Raw genomic sequence first — 17184 nt, forward strand, 5'->3', positions numbered from 1 at the left:
AGTGAAGGTTAATGATGTGGTTGTTTCAGAATGGTTACGGGAACAAGACGCCTATACCTTACATAAACCTCTCAGGATTAACTTTAAAAGAAACCGCGTATATGCAACTGACATAGACTCACAATGGCAAATGGATCTAGTCGATATGTCAAATTTATCAAAACATAATAATGGTCACAAATTGATGTTGATGTGTATCGATGTGTTATCAAAATATGCCTGGGCTCGCATTCTACATAATAAAACAGGTCGGGCGGTGACAAGGGCCTTTGAGGATATATTGTCCCAGGGTCGATGTCCTAAAAAACTGCAGACTGATAAAGGAAAAGAGTTTCTCAACAGAGAATTTCAGAATCTACTGAAGAGACACAAAATATATCATTTCACCACCGGTAATGAGCTTAAGGCATCGATAGTGGAGAGGTTTAACCGCACCATAAAGACCAAAATCTGGAGATATTTTACAGCGGTCAACACGTTCAAGTATTTTGATAAAGTTCAGGATTTTATCGATGCTTACAACCAAGGGTATCACACCAGTATTAAAATGAAGCCTATAGATGTTGATCAAAGTAATTCTTTTAAGGTCTATATAGAATTATACGGACCATTTATTAAGAAGGGAAAAACTACTTATAAGTTCAACATCGGTGATGTGGTTCGCGTTTCAAAGCTAAGGAGTACTTTTGCCAAAGGTTATGAACAAACATTTTCTGACGAATATTTTACAGTTACCGAACAGTTGGCTAGAGACCCCCCCGTGTACCGGTTAAAAGACTATGACGGGGAGGATATAGAAGGAACGTTTTACGAAGCCGAGTTACAAAAAATTATTGTGGGTAAAGACAGTGTATACAGAGTTGAAAAGATATTAGCTGAAAAAACCCAGAACCGGAAAAAATATGTGTTGGTGAAATGGCTTGGATGGCCTGAAAAGTTCAATAGTTGGGTCCCGGAACAACAGGTTTGCGATATTCAATCCTTATAACAACATGCCTGCGGGTGTGTTGGGGGCATTACTTTCGATACTCAAGATGGAATCAGGAGGCTTCTACGTGACTCTACCCAGTAACGCCTCTCTCGATATATACCCTAAAAATGAAATATCCAGTTACACGGTACAATTTGGAAAATCTATAGATCTAAGGGGGTCGTGGGAAGTGGGGTTGGCGGAAATACAGTATCCTTACACTTGGGCTGTTTTACAAGATAAGGATGCCACCTTCGCCATTTTTGATGATGTTAAAATCAATGGACATTCACGATACAAGGAGGTTATTATGACAATGTGGATAAAATATTAGATGAGATTCATAAACAGTTCTCAGAAGGCACCCCCAACATCAAGCTATATTACAACCCTATTAAAAACAGAGTGTACAAGGTGTCAAAACCAGGTATTAGCATTCAAACCAGCGGCCAACTGGGGCGTATATTAGGGTTCTATTCTGACACAGAGAGCAGGTTCTCAGAAGTGGTGGGGCGGCTTTTACACTCTTTATGTGTATACGGATATCATAACCCACCAGAGGGTCGGGGATAGTTATGTCCCCCTTTTGAGAAATGTACTTATTAAAGGTAAAAGCAATGACATGGTCACAATTACTTATGACAAGCCACACTACGTACCAGTCTCAAAGACCCACTTTGACAACATCACGATCGAAGTAAAATCGGATCAGAATATCAACGTACCCTTCCGCTTCGGTAAAGTTATTGTCAAACTACATTTTCGACCCCTGAAACAGTGTGTACATTATTAAAATGGCTACCTCGAGGGGTTATGTAGATCCTAGCGCCTATGTGGATTATTACAAGATGCAAGCCGGGAACGGCTTGCCCGGTATTGTAGGAGCCCCCACAATGTATGGCGCCGGTCTAGGAGGACTCTTTCGTGGTCTCTTTAGAATGGCCGTACCCCTGCTTAAGAGAGGCTTTGCTATAGCCAGACCCCACTTGAAATCAGCGGCTAAAAATATTGTTAGTGACGTGTTCACCAATGTTATGAACCGGGCAGCTAGCCATGAGCATCAGGAAGGTTCGGGTCTCATGGTAATGGCGAGGAGGGGGGTAAAAGAAGAAACAGCATGTGTCCACCAGGGGGCGACGAAGATCCGTGGCTAACAAAAAACGAAGAATCTCTCATTCTCCAACATATCGTGGAAATTTCAGACACGGCCCCTCTGGAGTTTTTTATAGCTGGCAATGGCGAGGATTATATTGATTTGAATAACACATTTATTTTAATGAACTGTAAAGTGACTGATGAGGATGGCGATGCAATCGAGAAGACGGCCAACGCTGGGGTCATCAATTACCCGGTGGCCACCATGTTTTCACAGGTGGATGTGACCCTGGGAGATCGGCTCATTAGTCAAAGCAGCAATACTTACCCCTATAGAGCCATGATGGAGTGTATCCTTAATTATAGTGAGGAGACCCTGAGCAAACAGTTCAGCCCCGGCCTTTTCTTCAAAGACATCCCGGAAGCTATGGACGACAAGGATCCAGAGGGACTCAATAAGGGTTTGCAAAAAAGAACGGCCTCTTCAACAGAAGGGAGGACCTTTGAGCTAATGGGGCATATCCATGCAGACATATTTTTCCAAGAAAAACTCATGCTCAACGGGGTAGACATTAAAATTAAAATGATCCGTAGTAAAAGTGCTTTTTGTCTGATGACCCCTGATACGGAAAAATATAAACTGACCATATTATCGGCCTCGCTGTTTGTGAAAAAAGTGTCCGTCTTCCCGGCGGTTAAACTAGGACACGCGCAGGCGTTAATGACGGAAAACGCCGAGTACCCGATCGAAAGAGTCTATATGAAAGTCCACAGTATCCCCTCAGGGACACGGGTGATGAACCAGGAAAATCTGTTTCTAGGACAGCTCCCAAAACAGGTTATTATAGGTCTCGTGGATAATGATGCATTTACCGGGGTTTACAACAAGAACCCCTTTAACTTTAAACATTATAACCCGGAATTTATTGCGTTGTACGTCGATGGTGTGCAGGTTCCATCCAGACCTTTTCAACCTGACTTTGAAAACGGCAATGCGTTTCGTGAATATTACAGTCTAGTACTGGCTACGGGTCGCCATCTCAAGGATCAAACTCTGCTGGTCGATCGCCGGGAATACTGCAGCGGTTACACCCTGTACGGTTTCAACCTGACCCCTGACGAAGAGTGTGGACAACATTTTTCACTGATGAAGACGGGCAATATGCGTTTGGAGATGCGTTTCAAGCAGCCTCTACCACGCACTGTAAATATGGTCGTGTATGCTGTGTTTGACAACATTATTGAGGTGAATCAGAGGAGAAACGTTCTGTATGATTATTATAAAAATGAACACCAGAGAGCTCAACCACATCATGAATGCCCTGGCCAGCTCACGGAAACTGTTTCAAGGAGTCTACGCCTGCGATCAGCTGCCTAAATTTAAGATCAAGAATTTACCTGCAATGTACATAATCAACACACACCCTAAAAATATGCCCGGAGAACATTGGCTGGCTATTTATCTAAGGGAAGCCCACCGTGGTGAATTTTTTGATTCCTATGGAAACCCCCCGGATTTCAGACCTTTCCCTCGGAAGATCAATAACTTTCTGCTCAACAACTGTCAAGAAACCATTTACAGCGGTCGTCAAGTACAAAGTCTTCAGACCTTCACTTGTGGTCAACACTGTGTGTTTTTCTTATATCATAGATCTAAAGGAAGGTCATACCCCGATATTATGGCCTTGTACAGTGAGGATTTAGGCCAAAATGATAAAAAAGTGGCAGAGTTTGTCAGGACACTGTGGACCCCCCCTTATAACACAATGACTTACGACCCTAGCCAGCCATGTATACAGATGGGGTGTTCTTGTGAGGATTTTAAAAGATGTCATGCGTGTTAAGGTGAAAAAATAATGAAAACAGCCTTTGAATCATTAGTTTTGTTTTTATTCAACACAATTCTTATACAAAGCAGGGGTTATGGTATAAATAAATGTACAACATTTGAAAAAAAAAAAAAAAAAAAAAAAAAATTGTTTGTCGGGTCATTATTTACAGGGGAGACAAATAAAAACATGAGATTAATAAGCTTCCCAACGATGGATAGATCCTGAGGATGGTCGCTCAGCACGGTCAGAGTAATGAGATATCGGAGTCAGATCAGGCTCCACCTCTTTACACAGATGGATTTTTTGTCGCGTTTCCTGGTTAGGAACTGTTGATTGGGGCATGTTCAGACAGGCCATCGCCTGTAGGAAAGCATTCCAGCCTACAGGTCGGCGACTATCGGGTACCTTATTAGTGCTAGTGACACTCTTCAACAAATCAAACGTGTGAACCTTTGATCAGTTGTCCCTTAAAAACAAATTCACCCTGTTCATTCCAAGCCGTTACCCGCGGTTTCTGAACCATTTTGTGCAGGATATATTCTGCATGTCTTTTGCTTCTGGCCGGCATGTTTCTCAAAACATCCGTTACAACATCTCCCTCTGAACTCTCAACAGGTTCGGTCACCGCAACATCTTTATCAACCGAACCCCCCGCATCAGCCCCAGAACCATTTTCTTGAGAGGCCATGGTTAAAGTTAAAATGTATTGATCTTTTTCACCCTGTCTAACCAGACGGAGGTAGCGCTGTAACATGTTGGTATACAACTGGGCTTTGGAATACTGATTTAAATCGGCCCTGGCCTGTATAGCTTTCATTTCAGAGTCCAGGTTGTTTTCGGCCATTTGTCTAATGGGCTCTGGCCCGACAACATTTTTTCTCAGTTTCTCAAGCTGCTCCTGAGGGATCAAAAACATTTTCTGAGCATATTCCATTATTAACCCACTCTGGAAGCTAGAAGACTGGTTAGGAAAGGCACGGCTATGCTCAACAGCGGTCCTATAAAACCCCCGGTTTGATTAATCTTCTTTCTTTTTCTTTTAATAGAATACTTCTTATTAGCGATGATCTTGATAACCGCTTTTTGTTTTTTGAGTTTAGAATGTTGAGAAGGGGTTAGGGGTATATTACCGCGTAAGATGTTAAAAGCTATTTCACACAGGGTCTCGATCAAATCCGAGGGGGCCCCTGCCAGCACAGCTTTCCTATGGCGCGGGCTCCCCTCAAATAACATTTGCAAAAGTGGCAGATTTCTTTTAATCTGAACAGACATTCTTATTTATTTCCTTTTCTTTAGCACATACACTGCCGGCCAATCGGGCGGGCACAAACCTGTTCTGAGGCGAAAGTCTTCTGGGGTTTGTGCTTTTAAGTCCGCAATCAAGTACCCGTAGGGTTTTTTGGTGGCATCCTCAAATGCCTCCAAAAAGAACTTGGTCTGGTTAGGGTACATTTGACGAGCCAAGACGGTGACCTGTAGTTTATCTCTGGGGTTTTTAAAAAGAATTATATAATTGGCATATAAATTAATAGTGCGGCTTTTTTTACCTTGAAAAAATAGATTTTGAACTAAATAAATAATACTTAAATTCCTGTGATGAGTGTACTTTGTGAAAGCTTTTTCCACTTCACTGTTGTCACCGGCCTGCTCCATCAGGTCATCAAGGATCACTAGATTAGTTTGACCGGGCGGGAACAAGTCATCATCACACAACGAGGCGGGGAGACCTTGCACAAATTACAGACTATATTTTTTCGAAGCCAAATCATCGTAGAGAGGTTGCCAGCAAGAGTAACACCACACTATGTTGTCAAGAGCTTGGGACACGGTTGCGTCCACATCTTCTATGATGTTCTTTATAAGATAGCTCTTCCCCGAATTGGAGGGACCGGCTATAATACAGGAGAAAGGGTGTTGAAGTCTGTTATCAAAACCACCACTAATATCCATAAGGCAGAGTGGTATAATCAGTCTTCAAGACTCTTTTATTGTACACCACCCTGAACCGTTTGTTTAGTGATCTATTTTCCAACGTGTACCCCTTTTTATTGCGATAGATCTGATTTCCGGCTGTAATAATCTCACGAGGAGGCGCGTCTTTCTCGTTACATAACTTTCTACCAGGGTCGTCAGAGACTTGATGTTAATGAGCTTGTTGTTACAATGGTTCAGAGTGAAACCCTTAACTTTCATACAGGTCTTACCCGCAGCCGTTCTGTATGCGTAAGTCTTAGGACCCCCTGAAACAACCTCCACTATGTGGTCCTGAGGATCTAGTTCGCTTGTTAACTCCCCAAGGTAGTCCCCGAGGGGAGGGACCCAATCCCCTGGCCTGGTGACAAAGATTACAGAGTCAGTATCATGATAGAGCGTGCTTTCCTGCAACTGATCCATTAAGTTGTACAGTTCAAGCCGGGCGTAAGCCGTGGTAAAAACCGCTATGAAAACATTAACGTTCCCCTGTTTGGTGGGGAAATCTTTAGGGGCCCTCCACTGGACCTGTGCCACGTGGTCATTTAAGAATTGAAAGTATGATACTGCATGTTGTTTGGAAAACATAAATTCTATGAACAGTTCAGGGGTTTTAATCAAGGTTGTGTTTAGATGGTAATTTCTTTCCCCAAACTTAACCCACAGACTGTTTAAAATCAGTTTGGACATTTGTCTCTTGGCGGGGTTTACAGTTATGTTCCCCGGCTCTAGACGGATCCCTTCCTTTTCAAAATATTGCTGAACGTATCGCTCTTTGGCCGCGGAGTCAACACACCATGAGGGATAGCCCGATGCCTCCTGTTTCCCTTTCAGATGGGTCATAATGTAATCAGCAAAAAGAGTATCAGATTTTTCAGAAAAATGCCAAACCTCATTCACCTTACCGACTCTGTAACCTTTCTCCACCGCCTTGTCAAGCTCAATGCTACACCAGACACCCGTCAGCGCTCTCTCTTCATCACTGTGCAGACAAGAGGTAGTTTGATTTTCAGTTTCCACACACGTTCTACACAGAGGGAACATCAATTTTCCCGAACACCTGTAAGGCAACACGGGTAAGAACAGCTCGCGAGGAGGGTACATGGTGACTTTGATCAAACCAAAGTAATGTCCGATTTCGAGAAAGTCACGATAAACAATGGTTGGACGCCCCACCGGGTACATTTTGGTCTTGTTGACATAAGGGTACAGACTGGTGAAATCATAGTAATCTACTCTCTCACCCTCCTTTACCTCATAATGTAAACAGAGGGCGTTGGTACGACCCCCAAATATCGCATCCCGGGGCTCTAGACGTTCAGGAAAGTCCAAGGTTTCCATAAACCGTTGTACCCCCGCTTCCTGTTGCTTCAGGGTCGTCCACTCGTGTTTCCAAATCACCAGCACGTTCAAACCATAGGTGTTTTTTAAAGTTTCAATTCGTTCCTGGAAATCATAGTACATATCACCGCAGAGTTTTTGTGTTACGGGGTTAAAGGTGTTTGGGTCGAAGCACTGAGGACAGCCATGGTAAATACAACCTGCAAACTCATAAGCGGTACGCCGCCCGGACACGTCCCTAAAACCGTCTAAGTCATAAGGCCCCATTTTGACTTCCCCTTGATTTAAAGCATGTCTGATGAAGATGTTATCCCGGGCACTCAGGTATTCCAGCCACTGTATGGAGACAGTCGAAAAGTTCTTTTGTCTAGCACGATAGTTGTCAGAAGTGGTGACCGCTATAGTGTTTTTCTGCAAGAAATTGGACCGATACATTTTCATGCAGAGAGACGCTATGGTCACACTTTGCAAAGGGTCGAGACCCGATGTGTTGATAACCTCGGTGCGGAAACGCACACAGGCTTCTTTAAGGATCACCACATCATTTTTACAATAAGCGGCCATCTCTTCTCGGAAATCAAAAACACCTCCCTTAACCGTATTGTACCATTTAAAGAATTCCTCCCTCTCATGAGACATCATAGTATCAACCCCATAATAAGAGGCGGGCGGGTAGGACCCTCGATAATTTTGAGTGTCCTTAGTATTAAAAAAATGGCAGAACCAACCTTTCTTCTGAGCCTCAAAACCCAGAGCCTTAGGCAAAGCGCTCAATTTCATGGGGAGGAAATTTAACGAGTCTATGTAACGTTAGTTGAAAGCTTCGTCGGTGAAACACATGATCTTGCTACCCTGAGCTATTATTTTTGGGGTCACCCCATTTTCCACCAGATACTTCATCAAAATGTAAGAATCATAACCCTTAGCATTGTGGGCAATAAATGTGTAATTGAGGTATTTTGGACCGCGATACCGCGTAAAGAAATCCCTGACACAACTCTCACCGCTAGCTGACCACTCACGATCCAACATGTCAATACAGTGTATATAATTAGCAACGTGGACCCCGTTTTCTTGCCGGCATTCAAAATCAAAAAAGACATACCGGTTGTGCGGCGGCTCCTTTTTAACCGGCTGAATAAAGCACTGGTGTTCGGACCCCGGGGTTAAATCAGCATTACAGATCCTGCATCTCGGCTCCAGACATTTGTGTGGTTTAACCTCATGAAAACGGTACTGGAGGCAACACTGCGGGCAATATTTAGTTTGATCACAATAACTCCGTTTTTTAACACACTCAGCAGCGGCCCTCTGTACCTTATGCTCGGAAAAACAGAACGCTGAGAGACAAATCCTTAAGCAATCTTTACATCGGATGGTAGGGGCCAAACCCTTATGACATTGCGGATTGAAACAGACGTTACAGTAACCGTCACAGCGGTGCTTAAGCTTATCATTGAAGGCCTTATAATACCAATGACAAACATACGAACAACCCAAAAAAGCCGTCAAACTCTTTATTCCAAAGTAATGACTATCACTTAGGAAGAGAAACAGTGTCTGTGTATGGGTTTCAGGATGTATCTGAAATTTCACAAATACTTCCTTTACCTCACAACGGTACCACAAAACAGTTTTTAAAGACAACAACTCCTCAAACTTGGTGATGTCTGAAAAGGCAACCATCTGTTGAGAGTTTAAGCCGGCCCTCTGATGAAGCATTAAAGCCTCTTGCAGAGCTTGGGGTTCAGGCATGTCGGGGGTGAGTAGTTTTATTAAACTGTAAGCAAAACAGAGCTTATTGTCCCCACTGGAACTCACCACTAATTGCCTGAGCTTGGTCCTAATTATGTCGTTCTTCAAGCATTTCGACAGTCTTCTAAGCGCCCCACCCTCAGGGTTACGAACCACATTCATTACCAGAGACAGACTTTCATCAGCTAAGATGGCTGCGTTACTTTGCAATAACGCTTCGATTTTAGCCAGACATCTAAATTATCTCCACTCAGCATTACAGATAGGTTGCTAAACAAATCATCCCCTCTGAGTTCTAACTGTACAACATCTCGAGGTCTGACCCTTTCAGCAACCTGTTCAAGCATTTTCTGCAAGGCCTCGTGTATGTTGACAAATATTTCTGCATAATTGTCACAATTTAAAAGTTCTGCAAAATTAAAACGCTGAATCATTTCAAAATTGTTATAGGCCGGTCTATCTATAATCACGGGATCACTGGTACTCTTGGACACATCATCATTTTGAACAAAGCCTTCACCCCCTACATTCTCACAGAGCATGTCCTCCACAGCCTTATCAGTCTCAGAACCCTCCACATTCCGAACACCCCCACTGCTGACATCTACAAAACCCCCTTTTTGAGGAGGCTCATTTAAAGCCTGTAAAAGTCCTTCAAAGATATCCAACCGGTTAATGTCAAGACCCTCCTCTATAGTGATGGCTGCTTCTGCCGCCATCCTGTGTTCTAATTGTCTCAAATCATTTATAATAGGGGCAGAATTTGGTCGGGGTAGCTCCTCCAAAGCCTCCACCATTTCAAACAAATCGGGGTGAACTAGGGGGTGAACCTCTATAAGCGCTACCGGTGGGAGGTGGTTATTTAGATCATTGACCATCTGTAACAGGTCGGGGTTCACCGGTAAGTCTGTTAATTCACATTCTATCGGTGGTAATTGGGGGTTATTTAAATTATTTATCATTTGTAATAGTTCCAGGTTCATTGGGACATCAGAGGAGTTCACAACAGGGCCGGGGATGTTCTCTCGGGAAGGTCTTTTTGGGGCCCTAGCTTGTTCATAATCCTTTAGTTTGTGAGTTCTTTTACCAAGTCAGGACATTTTTTAATTTATTTTTTATTTTTCCAACAACCCACAATAGTAAGGCGTTTTGTGTCTATTAATACATTAAATACGGTACAATTCGTTAGTAAGGGTATTAATAAGGGTGTTTTGGCTCTCTATCACCAGGTTTTGCCCCACTAACACAAGTCTTTGATTTTGTAACTAAGTATGTAGCAACTCATGCCGACCTTCAGGAAGTAGCTCCGGGGGCTGGTGGCCTGGCTCAGCTTCAAAGGATGGTCGCTCCGGTAAATCTCGGTCGAAGGAGGCAGGGAGCGAGCGTATACTCATGGACGGAGACCAAGAAGGCCTTTGCGGTGACACCCTGGCCAAGCGCGGGGTACTGTTCCGCGTTTCTGTAGCCAAGAAACGGGTCTGGGGGAACGATGTTGAAACCAGGCCGTCGTTGGGTGGTGTGTCAGCCCTGACTGACGGCGACCCATGAGGTTGTTGGATGCCTGTATTTGTTCCGCCCGACAATGCGGCGGGCTGAATCTGGGGTGTTGAATTACCCCCAGAAGGCTGTGGCCTGAGTAGATGTTGGGGGGTCTCCAAGACCACCGTGGGGGATCCTCTCGGTGATCTCACCGGGGAAGATGTTTGATCCCACTTAGACGGGGTAATTGTCCTCAATAGCTCATCCACAGAATGACTATCCCAAGAGTCTTGGGAAGAATAAAAATATACATTACATTTACATCTTTAAACGGCGACAGAAATCAAACTTAAAACAACATGTCCAGGACATTCAAAAGCTTTAGCTTTTTTAGACCTTTGAAAATAGCCTTAGACATTCACTACAACGCCTTATTATTTACAGACAATATATTTATTAGGACTTGATAATAAATGTAAAACAGAGAAGCAGCTGTAAATAAACTGTTTCTTAAATGTTTCTTTAAAAACTGTAATATTGTTAATAAAACACACACACACACAACAACATTTCATTTTTAAAATAACCTTCCAAGTGTAAACGCTTCCTGATCCCGGGACTTCCTGTTTCACAAACGTTTTCACGATCTGTTTAAATATTAAATACAATGAACACCTTCAAGCCTTTTCCTACAACCACTTTAAAACAGAAGTATAATAGCGGGAGATAAGCCAAACAACTTACTAAACCCTTTCAGACGGCTTTACTTCCTAACCAGACGGTACGGCAATCGGTCATTTCTAAACACGTTCCCCAGAAACAAGCCTAGACCTGTCCGGACTTCTAAAGATCTTTCCCAGAACCCCCCGCCCTACAGGAAACGGTCACCCATCGCTTAAATATTAGCCCTCAACGGGCAAACAAAGCCCTTTTAAAAACATTAAAGTTTGAAAGATCTTACTTACCTCCACAGAATAATCGTTTCTTATGTTTTTCGGCTGGTTTAGCTTTTTGCACCGCTGTGAAGGTAAGAGACATGTTTAACCTTTAACCACACCGCTTTATAAAAAGCTTTAACCTCTTACAGGCTGCAGATATATACTCACAGCTATCAGATACCGGGGCTGACGGCCTTTCAGATTCTTGAAAGGTTACTGTTCTCGTAGGTAAAACGAAACAAGCCCTCGATGTGGAAGGCCTTTCGTTGTCTCGAACCACGTTTCTTAATACTGTTAGACAGGATAATTTTTTTAAATTAACAAAACTGGACTCAAACATCTTACAGAAACGTTATACAAACAAACAGGGGTTTAGTTCTTACCCGGTCGGCAGACAGCCTGTCTAGGGACAACCACTTCTCTTGGTCGATCCTCGGAGACATTAATCACAGGCCTTTCGATAGTATCTGTGTAATTAAAGAGACCGGCATTAATATATATTAAAACGTTTTCATAACTCTAATGAGCCTCTTCAAAACCACACACACCCATACATAAGAACCCATGAGCACAAACACAAAATATTACCGTCGTTGTTCCAGATTATCTCCTCAGCGTTGGGAAATAACTGCTGTTGACTGGCTGAAAAATAATTTTACAGAACTTAAAACAGATGTTATAGCCTTATTTACAATACATGCACACAACACGCTCTGAGTCAATGAAAATAATCTGAAGACTTGCCTAAAAACTCGTTTAAATCGAAGTCGCTGATGTTGTTTCCGGACATTGTTGATCTTTAGTCTTAAATCGAAAGGTCAGTATGAGTCTGTCGAGCTGAAGACCAGACCTTCATACTTATACTGATGGCCACATGCCGGATCTGCTTGTAAGGCATTGTTCTGGTCTGGCCTTTGTGCCGCCCTGTTACCAATTAACATATCAAAACCAACCAATAAAATGACACTGCATCAAATTTCAAATAGAAACCAAGATGGAGATGATCTCTCTCCTCTCTACTCTAAACTTTTATTAGAACCTTTTGGTCTCTCAAAAAAACATTTTTAAGCATCAAGACCTATAGTCAACAACCACTAAGAATATTTCAGGCCTTTATAAGCGCTAAAAAACAACCTGAGCCAAGAAAATAACTATAAAGATCTAAAATAACTAGCGCTTTTACAGTGATTTTTTTTTTTTTTAATAGCGATGCTTTGTTTGGTAATAAACAAGTCACAAACTACTCAGAACAGCGTTTATCCCCGCAAAAGAGATATTTGGGTTTATTTTACAAAGCTTATAAATTATATAGGTTAAAAGTATTCTGAATGTTTTGATACCACACGCCATACCTACTGTTGTCTGAGCCCACCCCCGCCCCCCATGGTGTGAGTGATTTAGCCTTGAGTGTTGTGATCTATTTAGCATTGAGTGATCAGTTGTTTTTATTTTTTAAACGATTCCTTATCATCAGGGATTGAGACTGCTAAAATACCTTAAAAGCATATCCTTATCTTAAGTCTAACTCTTATGAGCTTTAAGACCCTAGAATGTATTTAAGTAAAACGACTGAACACATTATGTGAGAGATAAAATATAACCACAGCTTTTTTTTTTTTTTTTTTACAAACACAATTAACCTATACACACAAACACCCACACACACACCCTCTTTTTTAATTTTATTTTTAATTAAATTTGAGGGGAGAGACAGAGCCAGATACAGTGTGGATAACATAAGTACCCTATGCAAAACAGGCATTGTTAGGACCTGGGATCATAACAGACAACAGAACTTGTTGATCTTATAAAATGATTGGGCGAGAGAGAGAGAGAGACAGACAGAGACAGTGTGAATATGATAAACGCACTATTCAAAACTGGCATTGTTAAGACCTGGGACCATTACAGACAACAGAACTTGTTGATCTTATAACGGTTTAGATTTACTAAACCATTACATGTATATTTAAAAAAGACCCCCAACCACTACAGGAAGAGCCGACCCATTCACACTCTACAGTTGACCAACAAGAACAACAAGAACAACAGGTTATGGGCGGCCTTGTTGTTCAGGGTTTTATGGGTGTACACTTTCTGACGGATATGACGTAGGAATAATTAAGGAAATAACTCTACCTAGAATCACGCCCCCCAATTATGACGTAGGAATATTAATAAGCTTAGGGCATACGTCATAACAAAATAGGCCGCACCCAAAAAACCCAACTATCTACTCATAAGAGTAACAGCAATGTCGCCGATCCTGCTACGGTGTATTGTCACAGCAACAACATGTATCGATTTTAAAAGTGTCAGTTCCTGCGCCTCGCAAAGCTACCCTTCTGCGATCGTTTGTTCTCAAGGTCGGGATTACTTGCCACTCCGAGGAAGAGAAAACAACGGCCAGCCTTGGGGCAGAGAGATGGGGACGGGTAACACGGCACTGGCACGCGTGCACCGTGGGTTGTTTCCGCCCGGTTTTGAACCGGGGACCTTTCGCGTGTGAGGCAAACATCATAGCCACTACACTACGGAAACCAACCCGTCCTGGCGTTTCGAATGGCTCCCATCGAAGCCGGCTGGTAAAACGCACACAGGCGTTAAACGTGGGCCAGCCTGTGAGATAAAGGTTTCTATTTTCACTGACCTATTTTGCATTGCTCAAGGGCACATCAGGACACTTTGGAAACTCTTTCAAAGGAAGAACGCCCTGAGCTATGACAAGACTTACACTTACCCCAACAAGGTGATGCTCAATGGCTTGTTCAAACAGCTGCTGCTTGTCTTGTGCCACCATCAGACAATCACAGAGCTATTGTGCCTTCTACACCTTACGGTAGCTTTACTTTAACAATAATAATGACGGCGACCACGACGACAACAAGAACAACAACAACAACAATAACATCATCATCAGATTTTAATTAAAAGTGGCTACACCAGCGTTTACAATTTCAACCTGTCGACGGACGGACGCTCTGAGTCCACCAATTTCGGGAACTCCAATGAAGAAAAGCCACCTACCGCCTCCGGGGAACCACGAGGGTAAGCAGGACGAAAAGGGCCGGCCCACAGCAGGCTCTTTCCGCCCGGTTTCAAACCGGGGACCTTTCGTGCGTTAGGCGAACGTGATAACCGCTACACTTCGGAAACTGACACCGTCACCTCTTGCTTAGAACGGTTACCGTTGGAGACTGCTGGTAAAACCGACCCGTCCTGGCGTTTCGAATGGCTCCCATCGAAGCAGGCTGGTAAAACGCGCACAGGCGTTTCCCGTGGGCCAGCCTGTGAGATAAAGGTTTCTATTTTCACTGACCTTTTTTGCATTGCTCAAGGGCACATCAGGACACTTTGGAAACTCTTTCAAAGGCAGGACGCCCTGCGCTCAGACAGTGCCTGCACTTATACCAACAAGGTGATGCTGAATGGCTTGTTCAAACGGCTGGTGGTCTTCCGTCACCACCAGACTATCAGAGCTATACTGCGCCTTCAACTACATAAGAGTAACAGCAATGTCGCCGATCCTGCTACGGTCGTATTGTAACAGCAACAACATGTATCGATTTTAAAAGTGTCAGTTCCAGCGCCTCGCAAAGCTACCCTTCTGCGATCGTTTGTTCTCAAGGTCAGGATTTCTTGCCACTCCGAGCAAGAGAAAACGACGGCCAGCTTCGGGGACGGGTAACAAAGCACTGGCACGCGTCCACTGCGGGTTGTTTCCGCCCGGTTTCGAACCGGGGACCTTTCGCGTGTGAGACGAACGTGATAGCCACTACACTACGGAAACCGACCCGTCCTGGCGTTTCGAATGGCTCCCATCGAAGCAGGCTGGTAAAACGCGCACAGGCGTTTCCCGTGGGCCAGCCTGTGAGATAAAGGTTTCTATTTGCACTGACCTATTTTGCATTGCTCAAGGGCACATCAGGACACTTTGGAAACTCTTTCAAAGGAAGAACGCCCTGAGCTATGACAAGACTTACACTTACCCCAACAAGGTGATGCTCAATGGCTTGTTCAAACAGTTGCTGCTCGTCTTGTGCCACCATCAGACAATCACAGAGCTATTGTGCCTTCTACACCTTACGGTAGCAACAAATCTAACTACTGCTTTACTTTAACAATAATAATGACGGCGACTACGACGACAACAAGAACAACAAGAACAACAACAACAACAACAACATCATCATCATCATCATCATCATCAGATTTTAATTAAAAGACCACCAGACTATCAGAGCTATACTGCGCCTTCAACTACATAAGAGTAGATAGTAAGGTTTTTTGGGCGCGGCCTATTTTGTTATGACGTATGCCCTAAGCTTATTAATATTCCTACGTCATAATTGGGGGGCGTGATTTTAGGTAGAGTTATTTCCTTAATTATTCCTACGTCATATCCGTCAGAAAGTGTACACCCATAAAACCCTGAACATCAAGGCCACCCATAAATACCCCCACCCCTCTGAAGGCAACGCCCCGAAACTCTCCTCTCTATTTAAGAACCCGCGCTGCTTTTAGGCAATACCTCTTTAATTCTCAGCATCAGAAACATCCCGCTTCTTCAACATGTCCAGCGACATCAACATGATACCCCGCAAGAAACAATCCCGGGCAAGGGTTCCTGTACTCACCATTTTGAAGATTGAACGCTCCTGGGTGTTGTTCTGGGGGTCTCGACGGGGTTACCGCTTTAAAAGGGATCCCAGCTATGTTGGAGTGGAGCTTTTTGCTTTGGGAGAGAAGGAGGGTACGTTGGAACCTTTTGAGACGGTAATTGAATACTCTTATGAGGACTGGTTGAAGGTGATGGCCTGGAGAGATCTGGGGCTTGTGGATAAGACTCTAGAAGGCTTGCAAGAGGGTCCAAGAGAATGCGAAATGGAGTCTCCGACTCAGGGTTTTGAAAGGTGTGAATGGGAAAGCTTGCAGAACTACGACAGACGACGTGTGGGGTTTTGGAGGGGGGTCTGACGGCTCAGGGGCTACTCTCTTCTAAGAGGGCGGTGTGTCGTGACGTAGTGAAGAGATAGGATAAAAGGTGCAACAATTCATTCATGGTTTAAAATTAAAGAGAATGTCTTACCCGAAAGCTGCGGACGTCGACAGGCTCTACAGGCCTCTTCAAACCCGGGATCACCCCTGGTTCTATTCCCCAGATTTTGTATACACTCTGGAACCCTTTGACTGTGGTTACTCTCCAAGACCTCAGACCCCGGTCCCTCAGGACGAAACAACATGCGGTGCGATGGATGTCCAAATGAGTCTCGGGGATCCCCAGCCTCTGGAGCTCATGGAGGACCTCGATTTTGCCGAACTGTCTACCGTCTGTGCGTCTCAGGAGGGGGTCAGTCCAATGGATGGAGAAACACCCCACAAACCACCAGGCGACCCAATGAGCATCGGACTGTCCCGGGGGCGTGATGAAGACGCAGGATTTATGCCCGGGGTATGTGACCAAGTAAGCAGAGTGGTTAAAAGCACCCTGGTGTATATTCTGAGTGCTCTCATCGACCGAGCTCTGAAAGAAGTCTGTCGGGGGTGTGAAGTGAATCACCCCAGTCAGTTGAGACACAGTTGTTTGTTTGAACCAGACCGTTACTATTTCCTGTTCTATTTCAACGTGTTTTACAGAAGACTGAACAAACCGTGGCTGAAACCGGCACTAATCAAGGCGCTCTCTTACTCCCACATACATGTCACTGTGGGACAAGTCCAGAAAATCATAGATGAGATTTTGCTGGAGCTGAAAAAGGAGCCGTTTATAATAGAGAAACTTGGGCAGCTGCTCAATGACCTG

At 43.8% G+C, this 17184-nt stretch overlaps 1 non-coding gene across 1 annotated transcript; it reads right to left on the reverse strand.

The window, feature by feature from the left end:
* Positions 1-15098: 15098 nt before the first annotated feature.
* Positions 15099-15171, reverse strand: trnav-cac (transfer RNA valine (anticodon CAC)). Its single transcript has one exon. It is a non-coding gene; the product is annotated as a tRNA-Val (tRNA).
* Positions 15172-17184: the final 2013 nt, after the last annotated feature.

The sequence above is a fragment of the Amia ocellicauda genome, unplaced genomic scaffold (assembly GCF_036373705.1).
Source record: "Amia ocellicauda isolate fAmiCal2 unplaced genomic scaffold, fAmiCal2.hap1 HAP1_SCAFFOLD_219, whole genome shotgun sequence".
Taxonomy (NCBI): domain Eukaryota; kingdom Metazoa; phylum Chordata; class Actinopteri; order Amiiformes; family Amiidae; genus Amia; species Amia ocellicauda.